General features: G+C 36.7%; 1 protein-coding gene and 1 non-coding gene across 2 annotated transcripts in view; both read right to left on the reverse strand.

The window, feature by feature from the left end:
- The window catches only part of CHODL (chondrolectin), a 467,165-nt gene that overhangs the window by 315,900 nt on the left and 128,507 nt on the right, over positions 1–22,758 (reverse strand). The window lies entirely within an intron of this gene.
- On the reverse strand, positions 10,388–10,494 carry LOC111553013. The gene has a single exon (XR_002734803.1). It is a non-coding gene; the product is annotated as a U6 spliceosomal RNA (small nuclear RNA).

Below are 22,758 nucleotides of genomic sequence, written 5' to 3' on the forward strand. Positions count from 1 at the left end.
CTTGACCAGGGCACTCAACAGAGCCTTGGAAGCAGCATCACATGCTAGGCATATTGGTGTTTGAGGAGTCATTTAATGTATCATCCAACATACCCTTAACTGAAGGACTTAATAAATCATATTGGCTGAGAAACTAGAATATTTATTTAATAATTATTCTCAACTTTTACACAAAAAAATTCAGGTCAGCTGAATTTCTGTCAACTTGCCCAAAATATGCTGAATCCAATAAGCTTGGATACCAGTAGTGCTCCTGGTGTTCACGGTCTTAAAAAGACCGTGTTTCTAGGCATTAACCGCTTGTTTGCTGTATCATGGAGAAGCCTAGTGTATCCCTGAGGCATGTTGAGGGGCAAATACATACATTATACCCAGCTACATCATCCAACACAGGACAGGCTTCTCCATCAGCTCTTCATCTCATAATCATCTGCTCTTCTATCACCCCCGCACTGTTCACCAATGCCCACATCAGTACTGATGCCACTGACGTTTTAGATAATATTTCACAGCACAGAAACTAATATCTTCTAAAGGGCAGTAATTACATTTTAATTTCCTGAAAATTATAAATATAATTACACTGAGTGTATTTGTTAGAACATTGAATCACCTTTTAAATGTAAACGTAACATTTTAAAGTAACATCCAAACTGTCCTAAGTATGGAAATGCAGGAAAATAATTTTCTCTTTTTCATGAGAAGACCTACTTTCTCTAAATTACAAATATAAATGCCAACTGACTCAATCTGTGAACTTTTGGAAAGTAAAAAAGGAAATAAGATTAATTTCCTAGGGGCAAGTTAAATGTATTCTTTGTAACCTAGTTGCTTTTCTTGCTTGTAATAACGTTACAGCCTATGAGCACTCTCTGCCCATTTCTTTTTTTTATTTATTTCATATGTACTTGGAAAATGAGAATTTTTCTCAAGTTAATATCGATGATCAGAATCCAAGATTTTCATTAAAAGTCAGAGTATAGAATTTCCGGATCTTTTCTGGATCCCAAATGGCTTGTTAATTTAGAAGAGAGAGTTCCTTAAACTATGTCCTCACAATATCAAACTATATACTCACAATAGACATTGAGAAATACTGAGGAAATTAAAATACCAAAAACTTAGTGGACAGAGTAAACTTGATTGGGAAGCCTCAGAGACATTAGGGAACAGATTCGTTACTGTATTATTTTTATTCCATGACCTGGCCTTGATTAATTCTAAGAGCACAGTCAGAAAGATTCAATAGGTTTAGAATACTTGACACCCAGGACTGAAGCCGGGGGCAGAAATATTTTGTAGCATATAGTTCGTTCATCTCAGGGGCCACTTTTTGTGAACTATGTACCTTCCCCTCCTTTTTAAAAAATCTCCCTTTTTCCTTATTTCCTTCTAGTGGGGGTGATTACATCCTTAACACAGAAGGAAATTGTGTAGTTTTGTCTTTAGAGGCAAAAAAGAAAGAGCAAGCTGAAGAGACCTAAGGGGAGGAAAAATATCCATGGGACAGAGTAGTATCAGCCAGAGAAGACAAAGAAATCAGGCTGAGTACCCCAATCTTGCAACAAAACAGAAGGAATACACTGAACCACTCTGGACCAAGAAAGGGCCATCAAGTTTGCATTGAAATACCATGTACATTTCCTCTCTATACAGAGAATGAACTGAATTCTATTATCAAAGACTTGTTGCAAAGTAAACTTGCCTTTGTTGCACTTCTCTCTCCTGGTATTTATTTCCAGCCATTTTAGACAAAACTAGCATCTTAGACTCCTACCTTCTCACTAACTTCCACTGAGAAAATCTTAACTTTGGTTTTACAATCATCTTCCTTCTTTGCATCCCTCTGGCTTTCAACACTGGATGCCTATTCCTACCAAGTGTCTGATGGAAACAGATGAGCATCTGAATTTCTTTTGATGCTTCTAAAAGCTGGCTCTGCACATAGACATCGAACAAATGCTTTTGAAGATAATGTTATTGGAAGGGGGTTGGGAGAAGTAGTATAATACCAGGATATATTAACAATAGTGTCACTTGCCAAGAGCTAGGAAGCAACCTTCCACTTCTTTTTTGGCAATGGTCTGACCCTAATAGAATACTGTGCCCAGTGTTTGTCTCTGCAGTTGACACGAATGTGAAGAAATTTGAGAGGGGATACAGAAAGGCAAAAAACATAAAATATAATGAGAAAAATAAAAAACTATCATTTGGAGAAAAGAATAAAGGCACTGGGATCATTTCCTCTGGAGAAGAAAAGCCCATGAGGAAATTTAATAACAAATGTTATAGTGAGTATAAAAACAAACCAAATTATTCTTCATCTTGACCAAGGAAATGATGAGAGGAAACGTACTAAAATTAGAAAGAGGGAGGGAGGGCTTGGTTAGGCATAAGAAAAAAACTCTTGGCCTTGATGTTGAGACTGTGGAGTATACTGCCAAAAAAAAAGTTGTAAAATTTCTTGGAAACATCAATAACAATCTGTACTAATTGATGAAGACATTTCCCTCTGAAGAAAAAGTTTAAATCAATATTTTTTGAAGTTCCAGTTCTGAGGCGTATTTATAAAGAAAAAAAAGCTACCTAAAAGGTAAGGTCAAACAGACATTCCCAAGTCCCAAACACTTTCTTCACAAACAATATTTAGGTCTCCGATATCTCTTAAGTTTTATTTGATTAGATTTGAAAACTAATTTGCCCTAACAGATTATTTGTATTATTTTATTATTTTATTATTTTATATTTTCTTATTTTTATAATATGGCCTTTGTCTCTATTTCTTGCACCATCATCTCTTTTAATAGCTTGGACCCTTTAGCACTTTGTGGTTATTGAACAGAAGATAAAGATTCTGGTTTACAGAATATGAGCAATACAAAAGACTTATATAAAAAAGGTAAAAAAAAAAAAAAAGACCTCCAATTTCTACTATTCACAGTCCTATCACAATGGATTTTCTTCATAACATTATAACAACGTACCCTGTGTGGTTTCCTAGTGCCTGATGCACAAAACATGGAGGAGAATAGAGGTGAAGATACAAAGGAAGCAAGAGCACGATCAGGAAACACGTAAGAAGAGCCCCCTATGAAGTTTAAACTCTATCTTGATGGAGGGAGCATCAAAAGATTTTAAGTAAAAAAGGTATATAATCCAATGTTTATTTTATTAAAATCATTCTGAAACTGAAGAATAGACTGACATGAAACGAGATATGGGACATGCTTTTGGCTTAAACATGGTGGTGGTGGTCAAGGTGGAGCCTTTCAAGTAGACTCCAGAGATATCCAAGAGGCACAGTTGATAAAGCATAATGATTTATTAGATAGAGTTGGTGAATGAGAGAGAAAAATCCAGGACAATTATCAACTATCTGATTTAATTCATATGTTGAAACCTAATCCTCAGTGTGATATATTTGGGATGAGGCCTTTGAGGAGTTAAGGTCATAAGGACACAGCCCTCTTGAATGGGATTAGTGTACTCATAAAAGAAACTCCAGATAATTTTCTGGCCCCTTCTGCCATATGAAAACACAGTGAGAAGATAGCTCTCTAAGGTACCAAAAGTGGGCCCTCACCAGACACTGAATATGCTGGTGCCTTGATCTTGGACTTCTCAGCCTGCAGAACTGTGATAAATAAATTTATGTTGCTTATAAGCCATCTCATCTTTGATATTTTTGTTATGCCAACCCAAAGAGACTAAGAAACTGATATAAAGATTGGAAGGATGGTATATTAGGTTGTTCTTGCTATAAAGAAATATCTGAGACTAGGTAATTTATAAGAAAAGAGGTTTAATTAGCTCACAGTTCTACAGGCTGTGCAGGAAGCATAGTGCTAGCATCTGCTTCTGGGGAGGCCTCAGGAGGCTTTCAATCATGGCATAAGGTAAAGGTGGAGCAGGCATGTCATGGCAGGAGAAGAAGCATGAGAGACAGAGTGAGGGGACGTGTCACACATTTTTTTTGTTTTTGTTTTGTTTTCTTTTTTTGACACGGAGTCCCGCTCTGTTGCCCAGGCTGGAGCACAGTGGCCTGATCTTGGCTCACTGCAAGCTCTGCTTCCTGGGTTCACGCCATTCTCCTGCCTCAGCCTCCTGAGTAGCTGGGACTACAGGTGCCCACCACCTCACCCAGCTAGTTTTTTGTATATTTTAGTAGAGACGGGGTTTCACCATGTTAGCCAGGATGGTCTCGATCTCCTGACCTCGTGATCCACCCATCTCGGCCTCCCAAAGTGCTGGGATTACTGGCTTGAGCCACTGCGCCTGGCTAGTGTCACACATTTTTAAAAGACCAGATCTCACGTGAATTCAGAGCAAGAGTTCACTTATCACCAAGGAGATGACCCAAATTATTCATGAAGGACCCACCCCCATGATCCAAACACCGCCCACCGGGTCCCATCTCCAGCACTGGGGATGACATCTCAACATGAGATTTGGATGCAGACAAATATTCAAACTATATCAGATGGAGATGCTTCTCTTTTGACTCGTTACTCCTAGCCTGCAATCCCCATAGAACATATGAAAAGACTCCCTGGACGTTATATGAACTCCTCAAAATCTTTTTCCTCCAGGATCAAAGGCATTCAGTCAAACAAAGAGACAGATGGGCTTTAATATATTTCTGAAGCTCTTTCCTGAGACATCCTTGTTTAATCCTCAAAACAGCCTCACAAATTATTGGCAAATAAAGGACTGAAGACATCTAACCACAGAATTACTAAGTGAGCATGCAAGCCCTGGAACCCAAATCCCCTGACTTGCTTCACAACACTTCAGGTTTTTATAAAAGTCTATTCCCAAAATGCAAGCAATTTTTTCCCTAAAGTACATCGTTTCTGAGGGCAAATCAAAATTCCCGTTACTCTAACTCTTATGTGCAATATCAATCCACTCATTATATGATTTTCAGGTATATTTGACAACTCTAAGATAAGCTGTTCTCATGGTTTCTGCATTAGTACTCCCCTGCTGACTGTCTAAAGAGTCATCATGCAGAATTTTAATTGAATATTCCTAGGACTCTACTGAAGATTTAAGGTGTTTCCAAGAGGAAAAAAGGTAATAAAACAGCAGAGCTTAAACTCAGGTTGTAATATTTCAAGAGAAAGGAATAGAACAATTGTACAGCATTTACATCTATGACAATAATAGCACAACCCCTACTAAAGAAGTAAGTCAGGGTTTTTCTCAGGAAAACTTCTTCAGAAGTGTACAATAGGAGATTAAGAATAGCCGTTTAATCATTCACTTAATGCCACCTGCAATCATGAGATGAATCTCCAGGGTAATATTTAATCCCATGACTTCAGGCAGGTAAAATTACTTCAGTGAAAAAAGAAATTATGATCATTTTTAAGGTGGCTGAATTTTATCCAGCTGGTCAACATTTTGTACGCTAAAAATTTCTTAGAAAAGAATGCTCTTTTCCTTAGAACACCTTAATGGACAGGCTCTCACCAGACACTGAATCTGCCTGTGCCTTGATCTTGGACTTTCCAGCCTCCAGAACTGTGAGAAATAAATTCCTGTTGTCTATAAGCTATCCAGTTTATGGTAGTAAAGGTTTATGACAGTAGCCTAAACAGACCCAGATTATAAATACTTTTTAAAATATTATATATTATATAAAAATTACAGATTATATATGACATAAATATATGTGATTTAATTTAAAATATAAATATATAATGTAAAATTATATATTTATATTTTAAATTTTTATATATAAATATATATATAGAGAGAGAATTATGAGTAACTGGAGGAATTGGCTTATGAATTATGGAGGCTGAGCTGTAATATGTGTCTTGCAATATGTATCTGCAAGCTGCAGACTCAGGAAAGCTGGTGGTGTAGTTCCAGCCTGAGACTGAAGCCTGAGAAACAACAGAACCAATAGTTCAAGTTCCAGTCCAAGTTCAAAGGCTTGAGGACCAGCTGTACTGATGGTATAAACATAGTCCAAGGCAGGAGAAGACTGATGTCCAAGCTCAGTCAGGCAGAGAGAACAAATTCTCCCTTCCTCTGTCTCTTTGTTCTAGTTAGGTCATCAACAGATTGGTTGCCCACCCACATTGGAGAGGGCAACCTTCTTTACTCAGTTCACTGATTTAAATGCTAATCTCTTCCAGAAACACTCACAGACAAACCCAGAAATAATGTTTAACTAGATATCTGAATATCTAGTGGCCCAGTCAAGCTTATACATAAAATTAACCATCACAAGGATGTTAAATTTTGCAACTATGTTCTTGGGTTCATCTCTTCTTTCCTTTAATTCTGACAGCTTTGCATCATGTATTTTGAAGTTTTCTTATATATACTTAAGACTCTTATGCCTTCCCAATAAATTAACCACTTATTGCAAAATATCACTCATTATCTCTTGTAATGCTCCTTGTCTTAAAATCTACTTTTTCTGATATTATGGCCACAACACAAATTTTTTTATTGCTTAATATTTAAATGTTAAATCTGTTTTCATCCTTAATTTCAACTTCTTAGTCTTCATACATACATATATATATGTATGGGTGTGTGTGTGTGTGTGTGTGTGTGTGTGTGTATATACATGTATATATATATATTTTTTTCCCCCAATGCAGAGTCTCGCTTTGTCGCCCAGGCTGGAGTGCAGTGGCACAATCTCAGTTCACTGCAACCTCCACCTCCCGGATTCAAGTGATTTACCTGCCTCAGCCTCCTGAGTAGCTAGGATTCAGGCACGCACCACCACACCCGGCTAATTTTTGTATTTTTAGTAGAGACAAGGTTTCACCATGTTGGTCAGGCTGGTCTTGGACCCCCAACCTCATGATCCTTCCACCTCAGCATCCCAAAGTGCTGGGATTACAGGCGTGAGCCACCGTACCCAGACTAGTCTTTACATTTAAATAGGTTATAGTGTGGCCTTACTTTGTTTAATTCTCTATCTCTGTATTATAATTTCAGGTTTGAATCCATTACTTTAATGTAATTATTTATGTAGTCAGGTTTTAGCCTACCATTTGCAATTTGATTTTCTTGCTCATTGTATTTCTTACATTTTGTACTCATTTTCTCTCGTTTTGAGTATTGAGTTTTTATAGTATTTTATTTTCTCAATTGCATTTTTATTGTATTATTTTCTTTTCTATTTTTTTAGAGACAGAATCTCATTCTGTCACCCAGGCTGGAGTGCAGTGGCACAATCGTGGCTCACTGTATGTAGTCTCTAACTCCTGGACTTGGGCAATACTCTTGCCTCAGCCTCCTGAGTAGCTAGGACTACAGGTATGCAACATTACACCAGGCTTCAACTGAATTTCCAGCTATGCTAATTTATATGTTCTAATTCTTGCTCTAGGGATTATAATACACATCCTTAACTTACCGCAGTTTGCTTTGAGTTAATATTATACACTTAGTGAATATTACTTTATTATTATTATTATACTTTAAGTTCTAGGGTGCACAACGTGCAGGTTTGTTACATATGTATACATGAGCCATGTTGGTGTGCTGCACCCATTAATTCGTCGTTTACATTAGGTATATCTCCTAATGCTATCCCTCCCCCCGCCCCCCTCCCCACAATAGGCCCCGCTGTGTGATGTTCCCCTTCCTGTGTCCAAGTGATCTCATTGTTCAATTCCCACCAATGAGTGAGAACATGAGGTGTTTGGTTTTCTGTTCTTGCGATAGTTTGCTGAGAATGATGGTTTCCAGCTGCATCCATGTCCCTACAAAGGACATAAACTCATCCATTTTATGGCTGCATAGTATTCCATGGTGTATATGTGCCACATTTTCTTAATCCAGTCTGTCACTGATGGATGTTTGGGTTGATTCCAAGTCTTTGCTATTGTGAATAGTGCCGCAGTAAACATATGTGTGCATGTGTCTTTATAGCAGCATGATTTATAATCCTTTGGGTATATGCCCAGTAATTGGATGGCTGGGTCAAATGGCATTTCTAGTTCTAGATCCTTGAGGAATCGCCACACTGTTTTCCACAATGGTTGAACTAGTTTACAGTCCCACCAACAGTGTAAAAGTGTTCCTATTTCTCCACATCCTCTCCAGCACCTGTTGTTTCCTGATTTTTTAATGATTGCCATTCTAACTGGTGTGAGATTGTATCTCATTGTGGTTTTGATTTGCATTTCTCTGATGGTAAGTGATGATGAGCATTTTTTCATGTGTCCGTTGGCTGTATAAATGTCTTCTTTTGAGAAGTGTCTGTTCATATCCTTTGCCCACTTTTTGATGGGGTCGTTTGTTTTTTTCTTGTACATTTGATTGAGTTCTTTATAGGTTCTGGATATTAGCCCTTTATCAGATGAGTAGATTGCAAAAATTTTCTCCCATTCTGTAGGTTGCCTGTTCACTCTGATGGCAGTTTCTTTTGCTGTGCAGAAGTTCTTTCGTTTAATTAGATCCCATTTGTCAATTTTGACTTTTGTTGCCATTGCTTTTGGTGTTTTAGACAAGAAGTCCTTGCCCATGCCTATGTCCTGAATGGTATTACCTAGGTTTTCTTTTAGGGTTTTTATGATTTTAGGTCTAACATGTAAGTCTTTAATCCATCTGGAATTAATTTTTGTATAAGGTGTAAGGAAGGAATCCAGTTTCAGCTTTCTACTTATGGCTAACCAGTTTTCCCAGCACCATTTATTAAATAGGGAATCCTTTCCCCATTTCTTGTTTTTGTCAGGTTTGTCAAAGATCAGATGGCTGTAGATGTGTGGTGTTATTTCTGAGGGCTCTGTTCTGTTCCACTGGTCTATATCTCTGTTTTGGTACCAGTACCATGCTGTTTTAGTTACTGTAGCCTTGTAGTATAAAGTCAGGTAGTGTGATGCCTCCAGCTTTGTTCTTTTGGCTTAGGATTGACTTGGCAATGCGGGGTCTTTTTTGGTTCCATATGAACTTTAAAGCAGTTTTTTCCAATTCTGTGAAGAAAGTCATTGGTAGCTTAAAGGGGATGGCATTGAATCTATAAATTACCTTGGGCAGTATGGCCATTTTCACAATATTGATTCTTCCTATCCATGAGCATGGTATGTTCTTCCATTTGTTTATGTCCTCTTTTATTTCACTGAGCCATGGTTTGTAGTTCTCCTTGAAGAGGTCCTTGACATCCCTTGTAAGTTGGATTCCTAGGTATTTTATTCTCTTTGAAGCTATTGTGAATGGGAGTTCATCCATGATTTGGCTCTCTGTTTGTCTGTTACTGGTGTATAAGAATGCTTGTGATTTCTGCACATTAATTTTGTATCCTGAGACTTTGCTGAAGGTGCTTATCAGCTTAAGGAGATTTTGAGCTGAGATGATGGGGTTTTCTAAATAGACAATCATGTCATCTGCAAACAGGGACAATTTGACTTCCCCTTTTCCTAACTGAATACCCTTTATTTCTTTCTCTTGCCTGATTGCCCTAGCCAGAACTTCCAACACTATGTTGAATAGGAGTGGTGAGAGAGAGCATCCCTGTCTTGTGCCAGTTTTCAAAGGGAATTTTTCCAGTTTTTGCCCATTCAGTATGATATTAGCTGTGGGTTTGTCATAAATAGCCCTTATTATTTTGAGGTACGTTCCATCAATACCGAATTTATTGAGCATTTTTAGCATGAAGTGCTGTTGAATTTTGTCAAAAACCTTTTCTGCATCTATTGACATAATCATGTGGTTCCTGTCTTTGATTCTGTTTATATGCTGGATTACGTTTATTGATTTGTGTATGTTGACCAGCCTTTCATGCCTTGCATCCCAGGGATGAAGCCTACTTGATCATGGTGGATAAGCTTATTGATGTGCTGCTGGATTCGGTTTGCCAGTATTTTATTGAGGATTTTTGCATCGATGTTCATCAGGGATATTGGTTTAAAATTCTCTTTTTTTGTTGTGTCTCTGCCAGGCTTTGGTATCAGGATGATGTTGGCCTCATAAAATGAGTTAGGGAGGATTCCCTCTTTTTCTATTGATTGGAATCGGTTCAGAAGGAATGGTACCAGCTACTCCCTGTACCTCTTGTAGAATTCGGCTGTGAATCCATCTGGTCCTGACCTTTTTTGGTTGGTAGGCTATTAATTATTGCCTCAATTTCAGGGCCTGCTATTAGTCTATTCAGGGATTCAACTTCTTCCTGGTTTAGTCTTGGGAGAGTGTAAGTGTCTAGGAAATTATCCATTTCTTCTAGGTTTTCTGTTTTATTTGCATAGAGGTGTTTATAGTATTCTCTGATGGTAGTTTGTATTTCTGTGGGGTTGGTGGTGATATCCCCTTTATCATTTTTTATTGTATCTATTTGATTCTTCTCTCTTTTCTTCTTTATTCTTCTCTCTTTTCTTCTTTATTAGTCTTGCTAATGATCTATCAATTTTGTTGAAAAAATATGGAACGCTTCACAAATTGGTATGTCATCCTTGCGCAGGGGCCATGCTAATCTTCTCTGTATCACTCCAATTTTAGTATATGTGCTGCTGAAGCGAGCACGTGAATATTATTTACAATTCCATTATTTACTTTGTATTATCTGGGGCACTGTGGTCAAATATTTTACTTCAGTATGCAAATCTTACATTATTTTATTATTGCTTGATATGTTTTAGCTCTGTGTCTCCACCCAAATCTCATCTCAAATTGTAATCCCCATGTGTCAAGGGAGGGATCTGGTGGGAGGTGATTGGATCATGGGGGCAATTTTTTCCAAGCTGTTTTCATGATAGTGAGGGAGTTCTCACAAGATCTGACAGTTTAAAAGTGGCAGTTTCTCCTGCTGTCTTTCTCTTCTGCTGCCATGTCAGATGTCCCTGCTTCCCTTTCGCCTTCCGCCATGATTGTAAGTTTTCTGAGGCCTCCCCAGCCATGCAGGACTGTGGGTCACTTAAACCTCTTTTCTTCATAAATTACCCAGTCTTGGGTAGTATCTTTATAGCAGTGAGAGAATAGATAAATACCTTGCTTTAAATAACCAATTTTCTTAAATAGAAAATAAGAACATTTTTAAAACATAATTATTTATGTCCCCCACATGTTGACTATTTCCAAATCCATATAATCTCTTCTCCTCTAGGTTCAAGTTTATATCTGGTATCATTTCTCCTCAACCTGAAAAGATTACTTTAGCATTTTTCTGTAGGGCAGTTCTATTGGCAGTATATTAGCATGGGTTTCATTTATCCTAAACTCAAATTTTCTTTATTTTTAAGGATTTTTTTTTTTTTTTTTTTTTTTTGGTTAACTCATTCAGCAGTTAAAAGATGTTTTTCCATTATCTTCTGGTATTCATTATTTCAGATGAAAATACAGCCATCATCCTTATCATGGTAACCCTATATGTAAAGTGTCTCATTTTTCTGAATACTTGGAAAATTTTCTGTAAACCTGTGGTTGTCAGCATTTTGACCATGAAGTGCCTAAAAATGGTTTTCCTTGTAATTATCTTGCTATATTGGTCATGCTTCTTGGATTTGTGGGTTAGTATCTTCCTTTTTCTTTTTTTTTTTTTTTTTTTTTTGAGACATAATATTGTTCTGTCACCCAGGCTGGAATGCAGTAGCACAATCATGGCTCACTGCAGCATTGACCTCCCAGATGCAAATGATCCTCCCAACTCAGCCTTCTGAGTAGCTGGGACCACAGGTGTGCACCACCATGTGCCTGGCTAGAGATGGGGTCTCCCTATGCTGCCCACGCTGGTCTCAAACTCTTAGGCTCAAGCAGTCCCCTACCTAAGCCTCCCAAAGTGCTGAAATTACATGCACAAGCCACTGTACCTGGCCTTTCTTAAAATTTTTAAAGACATATAATCATTATCTCTTTAAATATACTCTTTCATTTTCTCTTTTCTATCCAATATTCCTATCATATGAATGTGAAACTACTTGTACCTTCCCACAGCTCACTGAGACTCTGTTCAATTTGATCAATTTATTTCTCTCTGTGCTTTATGTTGAATAGTTTATTTTGACGTTTTATTTACTTGTAATTTCTTCTACAATGTCCAAGCTAATGCAAATCTATCAATTTTTTAATTTTAAATATATTTTGCTTTTCAGTTCTAAATTAGATTTCAATTTTGTTCTATTTTATACATTCAAATATCTCTTGAAATTGTCTATTCCTTTACCGTATGAATTTTTTAAAACAGCTATATGTTATTTTAAAGTCTGCCTGCTAAATCTAACATCTGGATTGTGTGTATATGTGTTTGTGTGTATACAGTCTTTTGTTATTCAAAACCATAACAGCGTGCTGCCTTACAGTCTCACAGTCTTACAATATTGAGATCTCATGGTCTCTTAGTCTTAAAGACTCTCATATTGAAGTTTGATGGTGCTCCGTCCTTAAGCCTTCCTAGAGAGAGAGCCTTGCCTTATATTCAAAGTGATTAAAGACACAGTTGAACAGAATCCAACCATAGCTGCCACCTACCTATACCAATGCAGATTTTAATAGATCAAAGATATCAGCCCTGTGGCAACACAGGAAATTGGATCCTAGGCTGAAAGAAAATAGAAGTCTTATTAGACTTTTGGTGCTTAAATTTCTAAGGCCCCACCAAAATAATCATGCCACTAAACAACTTAGCCATTGATTTGTACACACACACACATATATATTAGAGTAATATATATACACACACGTTCTTATATAAGAATATATACACTTATTAAGGTATATGTATATACTTATACATATACAAGTATGTTTTAGTTCATCAAAATTTGATTGGTTTCTCTCCAACCAATGAAATACTTTAAGACCTTAGACAACAGGAATTTGTGACTGTGAGGTTGCAAGACCATGAGAAGCAAGACAGTGAGACTTCAAAATTGTGGTATTTCAAGATTGTAAATCTCTTTATCTTTTTCAGACTTTTTTCCAGTGTGTAATTACCTGGCAAAATTTACATGTGAAAAAATTACTGTCCAGAAAGGACTTACTTGGCATTTGGGGCTCTTCCAGTTTTATATCTGGCATGCTATCTTAATACTTCATCAAAAGCTGATAGGTTTCTCTCCAACCAATGAAAGACTTGCTCCTCTGCCCACCCAGCCCACAATCTCTGCAATTGCTCCAAAGTATGGAAGTATCCTCCAGTTCTACCTGACACAGAAACTTAGAAAGTGATCATTCTTCTGAAATCTTTAGACTTCTATAGACTCCTTTATTCTACTTTATATCCACAGTTCTTAGATGGCTTTAAAGAAGTGTTCAAAGAAGAGTGTGTGTGTGTGTGTGTGTGTGTGTGTGTGTGTGTGTGTTGTGTATCAGGGATTTCTTGTTATGATGGGACCATAGGCTTTTTACTTCTTTCTACATTCTAACCAGAGGCAGTAGCATCATCTCTGCAATATGTCTATTTTTTTCTCTCTCTCATTTTATTCTCAAGCACTACTAGTTTGATCTTAATCTCCATCTATTTTTTACAATTTCTTCTTTGAATTATTGTATGCCTTTTTTGAGTTCTTAAAAGCTCCTTTTATTTGTAATTTTTTTAATATAGAAAACTTTTCCCTTAACAAGTCTGCTTTTCCATGGGTTGTTCTTCTTATAATGTATGTGCCCTTTTTAGAAATGTATCTCAAACTGGTCTATGTCTTCTCATAGCTTTGTTTTAATAAGTTCAACGTTGTTTAAAATTATTGTGGGAAAGACAGAGAATTTTGAATTTTGATTAGGGTTATTGTCTTAATCATTCTTTTACAAAATCTGGTTTTTTGTTTTGTTTTGTTTTGATTTGGTTTGTTTGGTATTTTTTTTTTTATTTTATTTTTGGTCTGAAAAAATGTCTCTGCAGTTTTCTGTTTAAGAAATTGCAATGTTCCTCAATCCACAAGTTCTATTGGTTGTTATCTGGAAATATTCCATCTTTACTTTCCTCCTCCCCCAAGCATTTTCCCCTAACTAGGAGCTAGATCTCAGATACGAGAAACAATTTGCTATCATGCTTCCCCCCTTTACTTTAGATCTTTATTATATTCTCTGGTTGCCCATCGATCTCTCTAGCTCACTTCACTTTAATCAAAGAATAGTTGGCTAGCCCTTTCAAGACTATAACATTTACTTTTACAATTTCCTGCTAAAGATCAGAGGAGATAGGTCAGCACTAAGTATGGTCTCTCTCATTCCAGGCCACATTCCATATATTTGGCAGGTTTATGACAAATTCAGGATATGGGAACACAGCCATTTCCTCTTTCATTGAAAGTGAGGAGGAACATCGCCCCTTCCCCACTTTTCTACCCCCTCCCACATATGCACAGCTTTTGACTGAAGTTATTTCTTTAGCAATTTCTGAGAGAATGAAAGGGAGACAAATGTCTTTTTTTCCCATAGTCTTTAACTAAAAGCTCTTTCTTCAAATACACATTTAACATGTAACTTAAAACCAAAAAGCCAAGAATGTGACACAATTAGCTTGCAGTTCCAGTAGACACACTTTTGTACTTCTCACCCAGACAATTTAATCTGGAAATTTTCTTGAGGCTGATGTATTATCCAACATTACTCTGCAGTGAGATTACAATTGAGAGCTAGGAATCCATTTCTTTCCGGAAATAATTCACAAAAGGACATGAAGACTGGGTAGCTGTTGAGCAGCTTCACATAGCCAGCAGGTCAATATTGCAACCACCGCTAACACCACACTCAGGGGCCCATAAAGCTAGTGTAATCAAAGGAGGTCAGCTGAAAGTAATCAAACTGTTGCACAGTTAGGTATTCTAACTCCATATCCAAATTTAGCATTCCATAGTTATATGTATCCCATGACTGGCCTGATTTTGATTTTTGTTGCATCCTTGTCTGGGTTTGGTAATGGAATAATGCCAGCCTGGTAGAATTAATTTTGAGAATTCCTGCTTCTTCAGTCTTTTTGGAGTAGTTTGATTAGAACTGGTATTAGCTCCTCTTTAAATGTTTGTTAGAATTCAGCAGTAAAGCAATCAAGTTTGGGGCTCTTCTTTGATTGGACACTTTTTATTACTGATTCAATTTTATTACTCATTATTGGTCCATTCAGACTTCCTATTTCTTCATGATTCAGTCTTGGTAGGTTGTGTGCGTCCAGCAATTTATCCATTTCTTCTAGGGTTATTCAATTTGTTGGCATATAATTGTTTGTTATAGACTCCTATGATCTTTTGTATTTCTGTATTTGTAATGTCTTCTTTTTTACCTGTTATTTCCTCTTTTTTTTTTATTTAGTCTAGCTAAATGTCAATTTGTTTATCTTTTCAAAAAAACAAACTCCATTTATTTCTGCTCTGATCTTTATTATTTCCACCCTTCTATTAATTGTGAATTTAATTAGTTCTTGTTTTTCTATTTCTTGAAGTATAACGTTAGCTTGTTTATTTAAGATCTTTCTTCTTTTCATATAAACTTTTTTTTCTTTTTTCTTCTTTTTATCTTTGTAGGTTTAGGGGAACGAGTACATTTTTTTACATGGATTATTATGTAGAGGTGAAGCCCGGGTTTTTGGAGTACCATTACCTGAAAATGTAAACTGTACACAGTAGGTAATTTCTCATTTCTCATCCTTCTCCCATACTTCAACCTTTTGTAGTTTCCATTGTTTGTTATTCCACTCTGTATGTGTGTGTCTACCCTTGTTTAGCTCCTACTTATAAGTGAGAACATGCATATTTGACTTCCTGTTTCTGAGTTGTTGCACATAAATAATGGCTTCCAGTTTCATCCATGTTGCTGTAAAAGACACATTTTCATTGTTTGTTATGGCTAAGTAGTATTCCATAGTATATATATGCCATATTTTCTTTATCCAATCATCTGCTGATGCACACTTAGAGTGATTCCAGGACTTTGCTATTATAAATGGTGCTGCGAAAACATATGGGTGGAGGCACATTTTTTATATAATGATTTCTTTTCCTTTGGATAGATATCCAGTAGTGGGATTCCTGGTCAAATGGTAGTTCTATTTTTAACTTTTTGAGCAATCAATATCCTGTTTTCCATAGAGCTGGTACATTCCCAGAGTGTATAGCTTTCTCTTTTTTCCAAATCCTTGCCAAAATCTGTGTTTTTCTATTTTTTATTTTTCATATAATTTTTGGCTGTTTGTATGTCTTCTTTTGAAAAATTTCTCTCCTTTGCCTACCTTTTAATGAACTTATTTGTGTGTGTGTGTGTGTGTGTGTGTGTGTGTGTGTGTGTGTGTGTTTTCTTATTAGGTTGAGTTTCTTGTAGATTCTGGATATTAGTACTTTCTCAGATGCACAGTTTGCAAATATTTTCTGCCATTCTGTAAGTTGTCTGTTTACTCTGTTGATTTCTTTTGCTGTTTGGGAGCTTTGAATTAGGTGTTTGCTGCTACAGACTTCCTTATTAGAGCCACTTTTACTGTATTCCATAGGTTTTGGTATGCTGTGTTTCCATTTTCATTTGTCTCACAAAGGTTTTAAAATTTTCTTTTTAATATCTTCATTGACTACTGGTTGTTAAGGAGTATGTTCCTTAATTATAAGGTATTTGTAAAGTTTCTGAATTTCCTCCTGTTATTGATTTCTAGTTTTAAACCATTATGATCAGAACAAGTACTTGACATGATTCCAAACATTTTAAATTTGTTAAGACTTATTTTGTGGTCTAATAGATGATGTATCCTGGAATGTTCCATGTGCATTTGAGAAGAATGTTTGTGCTGCAGCTGTTGAATGGAGTGTTCTGCAAATGTCTGTTATGTCCATTTCGTATAGAATGCAAATTAAATTTAATGCTTCTTTGTTGATTTTCTGTCTGGATGATCTGCCATTGCTCTAAGTGAGGCATTGAAGTCCCCTGCTATATTATATTACAGTTAATGTATTCCTTTAGATTTATTAATATTTGCTTTGTATATTTAGATTCTTTGATATTGAGTGAATGTGTATTTATGATGGTTATATTCTCTTACTGGATTGACTGTTTTATCATTATGTAATGACCTTTGTTTCTTTTAATGGTGTTTAAAGTCTATTTTACCTGGTACAAGGAAAGCTACCCCTGCTCTCTTGATTTCCATTTGTATGAAATATTTTTCCATCCCTTTACTTTCAGTCTATGTGTGTCCTTACCAGTGAAGTGAGTCTCATGTAGGCAGTATATAGTTTGGTCTGATTATTCTATCCATTCAACCTTTCAATGTCTTTTAATTGGAGAATTTAATCAATTTATTTTCATTTGTTTTATTTCCATTTGTTTTATAGATCCTTTCTTCCTATCTTACTATCTTCCTTTGTGGATAAATTATTTTCTCTAGTAGTATGTTGATTTCTTGCTTTTGATTTTTGAATATATATTACAGATTTTTGCTATGTTGTAATTATGAGGCTTACAAAAAACTTGTTATAGATATAACAGATCATTTTAAGCAGATAACAGCTTAACTTTTATCAAAAGAAACGATAACAACAAAAAATACTACATTTTAACCCAACTTCTCCCCCCTTTTGAATTTTTGATGGTATGATTTGTATCTTCTTATATTGCATATTCCCTAACAAATTATTGTAATTATTATTTTCAATAGTTTTGAATTTTAGCTTTCATACTAAAGATACAATTGATTTACACACTAATGTTAAAATATCATAGTATTCTGAATTTGACTGTGTACTGACTTTTATGAATGAGTTTTATACCTTCAAATGTTTTTCTGTTACTCAATAGCACCCTTTTTCTAGCTTGAAAACTCCTTTTAACATTTCTTATAAGTCAGGTCTGGCAATGAACCCTCTCAGCTTTTCTTTGGGAAAATCTTTGTCTTTTCTTCATTTCTAAAGAACAGCTCTGCTAGATAAAGTACTCTTCGTTGACTTTTTTTTTTTCATTCCGCACTTTGAATATATCATCCTACTCTCCAGGCTTGTAGAGTTTGCTAAGAAATCCACTGACAGTTGTATCAGCCTTCCTTTGTGTGTGGTATGTTTCTCATCTCTTGCTGCTTTTAGAATTTGTTATTTGTCTTTAATTTTTGATAGTTTGATTATTTTATGTCTTAGTATACTCCTCTTTGAATTAATTTTGACAAGGACTTCCATGCTTTCTGCGCCTGTGTGTTCGTATCTTTTCCAGATTCGGACAATTTTAACCATCATTTTATTAAATATGCTTTCTGGCCCTTTCTCTCTTTGCTCTCCTTCTGGAATTCCTGTGATTGAAAGGTTTAGTTTCTTGATGGAATTTCATAATTCCCATAGGCTTTTTTAATTCTTTTTCATTCTTTTTTTCTTAACTCCTCTTACTGAAGAGTTTCAGTGTTCTATCTTCCAGCTCATGGATTCTTTCTTCCACTTGATTAATTTTGCTATTTAAACTTTCTATTGAATGTTTCTGTTTAATCATTATATTCATCATCTCTAAGATTTCTATCTGGCTCTTTTTTACTGTTTCTATTTTCTTGTCAATATTCTTTTTGGGTATTTTCCAAATTTCAGTAAATTTTCTATCTGTATATTTTTGTAATTCAATAAACTTCTTTATGAGTATTATTCTAAATCATTATTTAGTCATTTTATAGATCCCTATTTCTTTGGGTTACACTATTGGAGCTTTATTAGTTTCTTTTTGAAGTGTCCTGATTTCCTAATTCTTTGTAATATTTGTGCCCTTATGTTGTTGTCTGTGCGTCTGAAGAGACAGCCCCTTCTCTTAGTCCTTACAAGGTCTTTGGAAGGGATAATGTCTTACTATTTAGTCTAGCCTGTGATTCTGGAAGTGCCAGCTCATGATGACCTAAGGAAAGCAGAGCTTGTTATGCGATCTCTAGTCAGCTGGGCCACTACATTTGCTCTAGTATCAGGTGGAGCTACGGGGTATTGTGATGGCTTCTGGTCAGGCTGGCCACAAGATATACTCCATGCTTGGGCATTTCCACTATTTGGAATATGTGGTTGAGCATGGCTGCAGGTTGGGCTCTAAAGTTAGATGGAGACACTTATCTGGGCGGTGAGACCTGAGGCTATGCTCCTTAGAAATGTGTAATATCATAGGTGGGAATTGAACAATGAGATCACTTGGACACAGGAAGGGGAACATCACACACCCGGGCCTATTGTGGGGAGTGGGGAGGGAGGAGGGATAGCATTAGGAGATATACCTAATGTAAATGACGAGTTAATGGGTGCAGCACACCAACATGGCCCATGTATACATATGCAACAAACCTGCACATTATGCACATGTACCCCAGAACTTAAAGTATAATAACAATAATAATAAAAAGAAATGTATAATTGGAGATTTTCCCGCTGTCTGGGTGGAGCTATGTAGGGTGAGCTATAGGCTTAGATAAGTGGCTGTCCAACATTTCAGATCAAGCAGGACTAGCTGTTCTATTTCTCCAAAAAATACAGAGGCGAGAATCTTTCTACCTGGGCAGGACTGTTGTGTCGATTTTTGACTGCTCAGAGCCACTGCTTGCCTTTCTGGGTTAGGCTGGTGTACAGCCACTTAACTTTCCTGAGATCTGCAGAGGCGAGAATCTCCCTGTCTATGCAGGGTTATAGGGCAGGCTTTTTGGCTATGTGGAGTTGCTGTTTACCTTCCTGGATAAAGCCAATGTAGCCCTTTGCTTTGCTGAGATTCATGGAAGTGGGAACCTCCCTAATTGGGCAGGGTAGTTGGGGTGGGTTCTTAAGCTGGCTAGGAAGAATAACAGTCTAGTGGTTCAAGCTAGATTATGATTTCCATCAAAGTCAAGCAGCTCAGTTTCAAAAGTGTGCTGTAAGTTTAGCTGATATCTCTGACTCAGTACTTCAGCTGGCAGGAACACTGAGCTACCATCAAGATTTGTGCACTGGTCACATTTCTTTGTTTCTATTTAATCCAAGGACAGGCAAGCCATGCTATTTATTTTAGTGTTCCCCATGGAGTGAGATCAGAGTTGGCTTTGTATAAGTACCTTGGAATGCTAAGGAAGCTGAATGACTTGCCCCAGTCCTCTTTCCCCGTTGTAGAAACTGAGTCCAGGAAAATCCTCTGTCTGACACTGTGCTGACTCGGGGGACAGAGAGCATGGTCAGAGTGAGACTAGTCCTCTTACCTTTCTAATTCAGATACTGTTCATTTCTATGTATCATGCTGGTGTCTCATACTTGTTTCCAGGTGTTAAGGTTTTTGAAAGAATGTTCTAGTCCATGAATAGTTGGTAGTTGAACTTTCTGTAAGGGGAACTGGGGCCCAAGACTTCTTACTTCACCATCCTGGTCTGAAATCTACACCTTTTCAATAACATACACAAATATTTGCTTTCAAGCTATGACTTGTTGTATCACTCTGTATTCATCAAGAGAAATATGACCTCCAGAAGACATATATTAAAAGAGTTACTGCAAGAATTGGCTTATGCAACTGTGGGAACTTGTTAGGCAAGTCTAAAATCTGTAGGGCAGGCTTTGAGGAGGGGCAAGCTGGGACTCTTGACATAAACTAAAGCTGTTATCCATAAAGCAGAGTTTCTTCCCCCTAGGAAAACCTAAATTATTCTTTTATGGCCTTTATACAGATTGAATTAGGCCCACTTCACTTATATTACCTAGAATAATCTTCATTACTAAAGTCAACTTACTATGGACTTTAATCAAATCTTCTATATTAGTCTGTTCTCACACTGCTACAAAGAAATACCTGAAACTGGGTAATTTATAAAGAAAAGAGGTTTAATTGACTCACAGTTCTGCAAGCTGTACTAGAGGCAAGGCTGGGGAGGCCTCTGGAAACTTACAATCATGGCAGAAAGTGAAAGGGAAGCAGGCACATCTTCACATGGTGATGAGAGAGAGAGCGAAGGTGGAAGTGCTACACACTTTTAAATAACCAGATCTCATGAGAACTCACTCACTATAGCAAGAACAACAAGGGGGAAATCCACCCCCATGATCCAATCACCTTCTACCAGGTCCCTCCTCCAACACTGGGAATTAAAATTCAACATGAGATTTGGGTGGGGACACGGAGCCAAACCACATCTTATTCCAAATATCTTCACAGTAACACCTATATTGGGTTTTATTGACTAATAGGAAACCATAGCTTACCCACATGGACATATAAAACTGACTACCACATTAAGCTTTAAATTTATGTGCTGTCCTTAATTAAGTCTTACATTCTGATATAAACAAATTTATTAATTTTTCCCATTACTTTTTTTCTTTTGTACTATGTATTATTAGTCGACTTTCACACTCCTGATAAAGACATACCTGAGACTGGGCAATTTACAAAAGAAAGAAGTTTACCATTAAACTCACAGCTCCACATGGCCAGGGAGGTCTCACAATCATGGTGGAAGGCGAAAGGCACATTTCACATGGCAGCAGACAAGAGAAGAGATCTTGTGCAGGCAAACACCCGTTTATAAAACCATCAGCTCTCATAAAACGTATTCACTATCATGAGTCTAGCCCAGAAAAGACCCACCCCCATGATTCAATTACCTCCCACTGGGTCCCTCCCACAACACGTGGGAATTGTGGGAATTACAATTCAAGATGAGATTTGGGTGGGGACACAGCCAAACCATATTATACTATGTTTAAACATCACCTCTTTTGCCCATGTTTCCAAACAAATTATCTTATATTTTATGGTCATGTGGGTTTCTTTGTTTTTTACACTTTTTTACTATTACACACTTTTTCTATCTGCATTTTTTAATGGCTAGTGTTGTTATGATCTGAATGTTTGTGTTCCCCCCAAGATGTATATGTTGAAGTCTTAATCTCCAAGGTGATGGTTTCAGGAAATGGGGCCCTCGGAAGATAAGGTCATAAGAGTGAAGGTGTCATGAATGGGTTTAGTGCCATTACAAAAATGGCCCCAGAAAGTTGCATCACCCTTCCACCAATGTACAGGCACAGCTAGAAGTCAGCAGTCTACAACCCAGAAGAGGGCCCTCACCGTACACCACATCTGCCATCACCCTGATCTTTCATTTCACTTCCCAGCCTCTAGAACTGTGAGAAATAAATTTCTGTTCTTTATAAGCTACCCAGTTTATGGTATTTTGTTATAGCAGCCTGAGTGAACTAAGACAGGTATGTAGTAGAAAAATTAATTTTTCCTCGAAAAAGGATAGCCAAGTATCACAACATAATTTTTGAAAAATTAACCTTTTATCCATTCATTTGATGTCATGTTTCTTGTAAGTGGAGATTTGATAAGAACATCATCCCTCTGTTTTTTATGTTTCAATAAAATGCTAGTCAATGTTCCCTTTGTGCTACAAATCAAGGCCAATTCATTGGTCAGAAAGCCAGGGTGGTTGTACTTGAACATTCAAAAAAAAAAAAAAAAAAAAAGTCCAGCTCCTTAATTTATGCATGCATGTGTATTTTAAGGACTAAGAAACAAGCTTTGGGGGTTATACAGAGTGGACTGCAATAAATATATTATTGTTGTGTGACTCTCTTCTAGCCTTGGAAAGTGGCCCAGGGATTTAAAAAAAAAAAAAAAAAAAAAAAGAGGCAAATTTTGGGATTTTCTTTCCCAAAATTTGGAATTCAGTTTGAGAATATATCAATCTGCCTTGTCTTTTGAACTAAAGGAACAGGAGTTTGAAAATTTTGGCATGGCCATATTTACCAAGTAGATGAGCATTAGAAAAGTAAGACTGAGAAGAATGAAACAGGGCACATAAAGATTTAGAGATAAGAGATGGCAAGCAATTCATGTTGGCTTTCTATTTCTTTCTTTGTTGTTGTTGTTGTTGTTGTTGTTGTTGTTGTTGTTGTTGTTGTTGTTGTT

Source organism: Piliocolobus tephrosceles, chromosome 19 (genome assembly GCF_002776525.5).
Source record: "Piliocolobus tephrosceles isolate RC106 chromosome 19, ASM277652v3, whole genome shotgun sequence".
Lineage (NCBI taxonomy): Eukaryota > Metazoa > Chordata > Mammalia > Primates > Cercopithecidae > Piliocolobus > Piliocolobus tephrosceles.